Source organism: Rhea americana, unplaced genomic scaffold (genome assembly GCF_003343005.1).
Source record: "Rhea americana isolate MKP2758 unplaced genomic scaffold, rheAme1 scaffold_4, whole genome shotgun sequence".
Lineage (NCBI taxonomy): Eukaryota > Metazoa > Chordata > Aves > Rheiformes > Rheidae > Rhea > Rhea americana.
The window spans coordinates 206,928-215,944 of record NW_028186534.1 but is presented as its reverse complement, the minus strand read 5'-3'; the positions used below and the strand labels follow the sequence as shown (position 1 = coordinate 215,944).

At 48.6% G+C, this 9,017-nt stretch overlaps 1 protein-coding gene across 1 annotated transcript in view; it reads left to right on the top strand.

Moving 5' to 3' along the window:
* The first annotated feature begins 289 nt into the window (after nucleotides 1-289).
* Nucleotides 290-9,017, top strand: part of TOX2 (TOX high mobility group box family member 2) — a 135,061-nt gene continuing 126,333 nt past the window's right edge. The window contains exon 1 of the mRNA XM_085313908.1: nucleotides 290-309. The gene's annotated coding sequence lies outside the window, so the exon portion shown is untranslated. The remainder of the gene's footprint in view (nucleotides 310-9,017) is intronic.

Below are 9,017 nucleotides of genomic sequence, written 5' to 3'. Positions count from 1 at the left end.
TATTTTAAGCTTAACATTGCAGTCAGTTCATTATCTTTGAATAATAAAACAAGTGGGAATGGCCAAGAGATCCTGGTGGAGGGGTCGGCGCCCGAGCCGGACAGGAGGCGTTTGCCGTGGAGGGCTGCGGGTCCCTCGCGAGCGGGCAGTTCCAGCGGAAGCGCTCCGGGTGCAGATCTGGCCTTGGGAGCGCCCCTTGTGCCGCCTTATCTGGGACACGGATTTCCTGTGTCAGGCGTGATAAGTGGCCTTTTCTGTCGCTCCTTGTCCTAACGCGGAATGGAGATTGTTGCTCCTTGCCTCGTGGAGGTTGGTATGAAGTCACTGAACCGCTGGCGGTAAAACATCCCGATAGGAAGTGCTGTGTAAGCTCGAAGCCTTGYTTATACGGTGCAGAGGTGCCTATAGGGTGCAATCTTCCCCGGCTGCTTTGCAGGCAAGCGCGCGGTGGTGATGACGGACGAGCAGAGGGCGTGGGGGGGCTCTGCTGGCTTCATTTGTAGCTGCTGTGGGTGCCAGGCTTCGTTTAAATGTGGGAGACTGCAGAAACGGGGACAGGGCTGTTACTGCAGCTATGCAYAGCCCAGCAGAGTTCAGAGACTCCGGCTGAAATGGGAGCCTGCTATTTCTACCGGAGAATTTCTTTCAAAGATAGTTTTTAGCAGATTCCCAGGATTGCACAGTGCTGCATTGCTGCTGTCGTTGCTGGTACATGTGTTATCCCAGACGGGAGCATAATCCTGCACTCTGCGTGTGCCGAGAGCACTCGGTGTTTCACACGAGTCGTTATTCCTGAAAGTTGTGTGCTTGGAGAGGTGGCTGCTGGGCTGTGGTTTCTCYCTTCCCTTCTCTTCGGTGGAGAGTTTGAACTCTGAAATTATTAGGAGATCATAAGAAAGTACAGGGGTGATGTAAATGAAGAAGTGTGATTTAGCTCATCTTTAACTCCACAAGGTCTCCGGGGATTTAGATGCTGTCAGCRTCCTACAGCTATATTATGCAGCGTCGGGTGCAGTCACAGGCAGTTTGTATCAGGCTTTTGCATTTCAGTGGGACTTGCTGCAGAAGAGGCTCTAAAGCAAATMGGACTGGTCAGGCATCCCCGGGGGATTGCAAAAACGGGGCTTCAGATGCCTAAGAATCAGCTCCAGCTCTGACTTCCCTGAGCACTCTGCTCAATTCACTTGTGCTATATTCTCCTGAAGTGTAAGGCRCGTGGTTAATGGTTTTACCAAAATCATCCAGGCTGAGTTGCTTGAAAAATTCACGAATCCTATTTCTTCCTCCCAGTGACCACACGCTTTGTGAAATTTTCACATTCTTCCTTCCTCTTTTTCTTTTTCTGTCTGAAATGTCCTGCCTTCTTGTATGAAATGCTGCAGAAGGCGCACAGCTGCCTCCGGGACTGGAGCAGGCAGGTGCTGCTCGAAGACCCATGCCAGAGCACAACTGTGGCTTGCAAGATGTTCTCTTTCATGTATTTTCTCGTGATTCTTTTCCTTTTGGAAATCTGGGGAAAAAAAAAAAAAAAAAAAGAATGGTAAAATCCAAGTTCCTTCACTTTCACACCAAAATCTATGCCACTTCAGCCAGAGTACTGGAGGGCTGGAAACCACTGAGTACTTCAGTTTTGGTGAGCATCTAGTGTAGGAACTTCTGACCTGGACTGAGATCCATTTTGATGGCRATTGTGTCAGGAATCACTTGCATGTTCTGTGTGCGTAACAAGCTGAAATAYGCAGGCCAGCTCCTGTCTGCCCACCTGGCCCAGAGGCGGTACCCGGGCTGCTGCCCCTGGGGCTGCGCTTGATGGTGCCAAGCCTGCTCTGATACYTGGGATTGGTGTTGAGCTCACGGGCTCTGTGGTACCCTGCTCTGGTTGTGCTGAAAGCAAGCTGGTGATGGAGAGGGTCTGGTAGCACCCAAGAGCGTGTATGTCTGTGTGGACTTCAGTTTACATTGCCAGAAAACTTACCTTGGATGTCAGCTGCACACGTGAATGCAAAAAAGGTATTTCCAGCCTGCACGTTTGTTAAACTCAGTATGATCAGAGTTCATCTAAAAAGACTCTTAAAGCATAAAGCCTGTGAGATGAGTGAATTTAAGCACTGATAGGAGATTATTGCTAATGTCTAGGTTTGTATGTTCATTCAGCTGAAAGGCATTGGGTAGAGGGATAGYGTAGTGGTCATCACATCTGCTTTACACGCAGTATATGCTGCTGGGATGGAAACGGAGGCAGATCTGGCTCTTCCCTGTGGTGCCCATGCTCATGGCTATTGGTCATGCCAAGTGTGTGTGAAAGGCAAAGTCCTTACAGTCAGCAGTGCGGAGGTGGGCAAGACCTGCGACGCTTGTGCTGCCGCCCTCGCCCCGTGKAGATCTGCAGGACGGCAGTGAACATCCAGCCGTGCTGGTCTCCTGGTGCAAACTGTCCTGGGCTTCCGTGCAAAGTTGTCACTTTTTGCATTGCACAGAGGAGCCTGTCATGGAGGGCCGTGGTGGCACCACTGCTGCATAGCCAGTCGCTGTCTGTCGGTGTCCTGTCCTGACACAGTGTGACTCTTAGTTTTATTTTTTTATTTTATTTTTTTTTCCTCCCAGGGAGGCAACATCTTTTTYCTATTTACATGCACTTAAGTTGCACATCCCTTTGGACATGGGGGCACGTAGTGTGCTGAACTGGGTGCTGGGTGGAGGGCCTTGCCTGGAGATACTTGTTTGAAGGGCTTTGGATTCATGCTTTTGGCACTCCTGCAGGAGAGCTTTGAAGGTGAGCACTTCTCTCCAACAAGCTGGTTTGGGTGGTGAATTAAATTGTTACATCATCATTTTTTTCACTATTCAGTGCTYTGAGCTAAATTAGAATAGAAGCCTTTTCAAACCACTACTTTAATRAAGTATTTAGTTAATAGATGATGCATAGCTCACAAAGCTTGCAAGAATCTGACATGGGGTATCATAATATTATGATACTTAACAGCAAAACCTACTGCATTATCAACTTACCTCTATAGCATGAAGGAGGCAACAGCTGAGGCATAAAAACTAGYGCTTCAGTGTGACAGAGCTAAAATTGAACTTGGCAATTACTGCGTGCATGATTCACAGTATTGTGAAGCGAAGCTACTATATAAATCAGCTCCAGTAATCATAGGGTTTAAAATTAGTCAGTTACTATTAACTCGGCTAGTGTTAGCATATGTTGAAGAATTATAAAAGTGAAAGGTGTGGAATATCTGAAGTACAGGTTTAAAGTAAACCACTTGAACAAGCTCCCAGTGGGAGGATTTTAAGTTCACGCAGAAGTAAGGTTTTGGGTACTCTGACAAAGGTTTATGGAACACATTTAATTGCACATTGCAGTCTAATCTTTTGAATGCTTAACATCCTTTAGAAAGCACCTTTTCATGTTCCCAAGACTTTCACAGTTCACAGAGTGTAGAGTGATGATTGAATTTAATTTTTTTTCCCTTGCAGATTTTTTTTCCAAGGCAGCACTATTTAAATAGTTTGCAGAGCTCTTCAATGCTAGGCATAGAAAAAAGGAAACAGCAGGATAATGTTTTAAAATCATTATGGGGAAGTGAAAGGCTGCTCTGAGCACAGAGCAGAAATTAGCAACTGCCATGATTGCTGAATTTTTATTCAATGCAAAATCCATGGAATTTGCTGCTACAAAAAATTTGGAAGTCAAGTTATTTGATAGGATTCCAAATTACATAGGACGCACAAATATTTTATATGGAGTATACAGCTGCTTGCATTTGAATATAAGAGAATGGGACCTGGAAGAAGCTACACGATGGTGAGATGGTTGTTTTATTATCTGGCTCCAGTCCCTTTCTCCTCCAATTAACATTTTCAATTTAATTTTTGAAACAACACTGTTTTGGTCTTGGTGATGCATCAGGCTTTGAATGTATGTGGGTTTTTAACATCCAAAAGCCTTTGAAGAAGGGTGAGCTGACTTGCTGCAGAGGTCACGCCCCTCACTGTGGACTTCCCATGTCATCTGGAGGACCTCTTACTACGTGGTACCTCGCTTGGGTGTAGGGGCCTTGAGCCTGTGACTTTCGCTGTTCTGCTGTCCATGAGTAATTTTGAGTYGTGCACAGTATTAGTGAAAGGAAGAGGAAATGAAAAAGTCCTCTTAGAGCGGGCAGCTGGCTGAGGCTGCCACTAGCTGGTTCCTAAAGAACACTTGCTGGCACTTTGGTTGATCTTATTTGAAGTGCCTCAGTCCATTATTTCTCCTCCCGGTGTTTCTCCCAGGAAGATGGGCATATGCTGACAATTTCCTAGCTGGATACTTTTCATGCTAATGAATTTAAAAATGTCTTTTCTTGATTTCATCCATAATTCATATTTGGTTCCTCATCCYTTGATCCCTCCAGTCCAATGCACTTCAAGGTGGTCACCATGTCTTTCTATGATGGGTCTTCAAACTCTAGCATAAACRCAGAGATTTTTGTGTCCTTTTTCTCCCCACTTGCCTCCCTTCCTGCGCATATTGTTTTGTTCGGTTACAGATGCAGCTAGTTGCCAAATAGGCAACTTTTGTCTTGTTTCTAACTCCAGCGAAGCAGAATTCTTGCAGCAAATCTGTGCTTTGTTCTTTCCTTACTTTTAGTCCCCCCCATGTGTCCTRATTATTTAGTGCAACTCATTCAGCCAGTGTTTTATTTTGAGGATGCTCGTGCCTTGGCCGGGAGGAGGATTGCATGCGACTCCTCACTCTTTCACCCTTACTTTTTTTAATGGGGCGATAGAGGAGCGGTGGCGGCAGCAGGACCGGCTTGCTCTCCCGGCGTATGGGCAAGCGGCACACGGGAAAACGCGCCGCCAGCCTTTGCGAAGCGCGGGCCGSTGGGGTGGAGGGATGGGAACGTTAACATCGAGGACTGCTTGGGTGCCGCTCCGGGGCAGCGCGCAGACCCGATGAGAGCGTTGTAGTTGCCGTACTGCGTGGTTAAGATTCGCAGCTGTGAAGGTCACTGAGCACAGATGAGCCTATTTGTCACCGGATTGAGAACGCCGTATTTTGGAAACAGGCGCTGTTGTTTGTCGCACCAGCAGCAAGGCGGTACCTTATCAGTCAGAGGGAAACCTTGCTGAGTCCGGGGAAAGGGCTTGAAATGCATAATTTTCAACTGGCTGATATTGGGTAAATCCTCCCTCCGTTCTCTTGGCCTACAGTTTTAAATAAGGTTTAAGAAGAATTTATCAATACACTTAACACTTCCATTGAAACTCTATTTCTGAGGTTATGGAAATGAGCTACAAATGAAAGTCACAACTCAAAAAGCAGGAAACATGCCTGTAAGTGAGGAAAAAGCTGTCACTGGCATTGTGAAGAAAGAGAGGTATAAATAGGGCATTGGGTTAGAAAGCAGGAAACCTGCGTGCTGTGGGTTTTACTTGGAATTTCTTCTGGTGACCCTAGATAAGATTGTTAACCCTTGTCTCTGCAGACAGTTGTACGTGCTCATTTCTGGGCTCTGTCTCTGGCTTTTAGGATTGTCTGCGTAATTTAACTGTTTGAAAGCGTATCCACCCCATCAATCATGGGCGTGTGGTTTTTGTGCTTAGGAAGGCTCACCTTACCAAAAAGACAGGATTTCTCGATATTTCCTCTGTAGCGTAATTTGGTCTCATGCATTGCTCATCCTGGGGAGAGATGACTGCACAGCGACGGGCCCAAAAGGGGAGAAGGGAGCGTGCGTGTCACAGGTGTGGGGGCAATTCGTACTGCAGATCGACTTCGTGAGACCGATGACCACGACTTCGTGGGCCAGCRTGTGGTTTTTCACGTGAAGGATGAAGTAGTTTTAATCAGGGGGCTTTTCTGTGACTCCATGGTAGGCCCATGAAAGAGCAAGGAGGCTTTCCACGCAAGCACGTGCCCCTTATGGGCGTACGTGTCATTTCTGGCCAGTGGTCTGCGCCGAACTGAAAGCAGAACGGCTCCAGCTGTGGCACAAGGCTGGGTCCTGAAAGATTTAAACTACCGGCTTCCAGAAAAGGGCRAGTTTCTGCCTAAAACGCACCATGGTCTTTCAACCTCCTATTGGTTTGCACTAGTGCTTTGGAGCGGGCAGCGTGTCAGCAGACCGTGACGTGGCGTTTGTCGTGCCCTTCTGTAAGTCCACGCACAAGTGTTTTTTTTTTTTTTTTTTTTTTTTTGGTGCACGCCATGGGAAAAAAAATGGACGTATGCTGAGCAGAAACTGTAGAGGTGGGTTGTTGCAATGGGAGGTACAAAGGGATGGTGTAGATTGTTACCAGCAAACGAAATGCTGTGGGGTGTCCCCCGACAAGAAGACACGTGAGATGTGCGTTATGCGATGGGTGGAGAGCCAGCGTACAGCGGTGTCCGATAGCCTCTCAAGGCGTGGATGGCGATGCTCTGCTCGGTGGAGGTTGTCCCTCGGATGGCGAGGCYGTAACTCGTAGCTTTGGGATGACGCGTGCCGCCCTCCCCATTTGGAGTGGCGGGTGTTGGATCGTACGTGCCACTCGGAGTGATCTCTGCTGCTCGTTCGGGTGGCTGAGGGTGCTTGGGGCTTCACGGTGGGGCCCGATTCCCGGAGGTGGCACCAGCACTGCTCGCCCAGGTGCCCTGGGGGTTGGTGGCATGGAGATGAGCAGAATGGTTTCTGCGACGCTTTGACGCCGTTCTGGCCCAGCTTCCCCTGGAGCTTGTGACGTCTGCTCAGCTCTCCAGGAAGTGCTCAGGGACGGTAGATGAGAAATGGCAACCACGGTACCCTGTGGCGTAGACAAAGAGCAACCCCACCATGGCGTTTAAGGACTTAGAAGCTGTATGGAGACGACGATAATGCTGTGAGAAGGGGGCAYGGCCTCTCTGACATTGATACTTTCAGTTCCTCGGGCTGCCAGACTGCCAGTTCCAGCGCGTAAATAAGTCATCGTGGTGTTTGGGTCTTTAATAAACTGGCATGTGGGTATGATAGTTCTGACTGTTGCAAGTTATAAATTTGGCCTGCGGAGTTATTTCAGGCTCCTGCAGTCTAAAATAGTCTCTTGGCCTGATATCACATCTCTCAAATAGAAATAACAGCCTTCAAGCTCTCTGCTCCGTGTGTGCTCGGCCGTAACCGAACGGTGACTTCCCCGGAGGTGTCAGCGCAGGGGACGGTGCAGCCAGCTTGGCAGGAGGTGTGCCGTGCCGTGGAGGGCTTGTCTCAGGGAGAAGATGCAGACCCAGGGACTGGGAAGTTTCCCACGCAGCTCTCGACTCCATAGAAGTTGAGCCTAATCAGTTACTTATTTTATTCTTTTTCTCGGCCCCTGCTCTCTGAARTGTAAAAGGCGACGAATGCTCCCTGCTTGGGCAGTGGGAGTTAATTAGCTCTTGCAAACTGACTCTGAATGCCTCAGCGGAAAACGCTGAGGATTCCTCGTGTTTCTTGCTCTTTGCTTTCCTTTCCCCACTTGTGGCACCTCGCTGCAAATCACGGGTTTTTCTAAGGGAGCTTCCAAGCGTCAAACCTGGAAGCTTTGTGACTCACTGCAAAAAGCGACWCCTCTGCCTTTGACTGTTGCTTAAATCCCCTGCAAAGTTCAGGGCGTCTTGCAAGCGGCGCAGATGCTTCGCCAGGCCTTTTGCAGCAGTCGTATCTGAAATTGGGGGGATGCTGCAGTGTCGCACCCTCTCAGCAAGAGCAGATTTGGCCTCGCTGGCTCCCTCCGAAGCGCACAAACATTTGCTCTGTGGGCTGCGCTGCAGAGAGTCGCTCGGCTGTTCTTGCACGTTGTTTTGTTTCCTGTGGTGTCTGTGTTGCTGTTGAGGCAGTTCCCCGAACCTCCTGTTTCTCCCAGGGCTGTTTGCGTGACAGGTGTTCGCTATGATAAAATATTGACAGGGAGGAGGAAGGAAGGCAGGCTTTTCTCCCTCCCTCCTCTCTCTCTATTTCTCTCTTGTTATTTTTCAGGTGGAAGGTATAGGAGGGGCCACATCTTGGTTTTTATAATACAGCAWGGTCAAGAAATGAAATCTGGAAAATTTCTAGAACTTGAATATTTCCAAATAGTTGGAGCCTAACTGTACTTGACATAGCTTTGGACAACTGTTAAATTCCTGTATTTGCTAGAGCGCTGCAGAAGTTGGAACCGGAGGCTGCCAGCCCTGTTCAGGGCAAGGATACAGAAGAAAGAGCGGAAAATTCGTGGAGTTACAAGATATCCTAGTATGCATGTTAGACATAAAGCAGCATGTACATAGAGATGACTCATCTGTGACCTGCTCTGCTGGATGTCCCATAGTCATGTTCTTCAAATGCCCCCAAATGCAGCACCTTTCCCATGCTTGTTGCCCTTGTTGATGTCATCAGACTTTCAGGAAAAACTGCAAAAGCCTCCACAGAGTCTGGGGGTTGTGAGCGGAGCTGCCTGTTGACCTCTTGAGTTGGAAAGCTGCCTGGATCCACGTGATGCAGGATGAGGACGAGAAGGCCAGGGCCACACAGTCCCCACTGGTAGCGTGCAGCAGGAGTGCGTTGAGCTTGCTGTYGTCCTGCCCTACAGGAGAAGGTTAGGTGGTGTGCAGGACTTGTCAGGGCATTGCCTGTTTGGCAGCTGGTTGTGGCAACAAGCTTCTTCTACCCCTTTAGGACTGGATTCTGAAAGCCCAGCATGTAACAGAAGGTGTGGGCAAGGGGAGCAGGTAGCATTGAGGAAGAAAGGTGGTGAACAGAGATTTGGTGAGCTGGGATAAGAAGCCATGTTTACTTTCATTTACATCGTTCATAGCTGTTTTGTAGCACTTTGGGGCCTGTTCCTTTCCTGCTCTTTGTGTCAGTTTTTCTGAAAAGGAGTTTTCTGCCTCTTGACTCAGTAGACTGGGCCTCGCCCTGGGGATGGGCCAGGCAGGCCAAGGGCAGCTGCCCTCCTGGGGTGTGTCTGGTTCTTCCCATGACRCCAGTGGTGCTCCACATGGGCTGATTTTACCTGCATGGCTTTGCCAGGTGTAACTAAAGGTTTTTCCGTTTTCT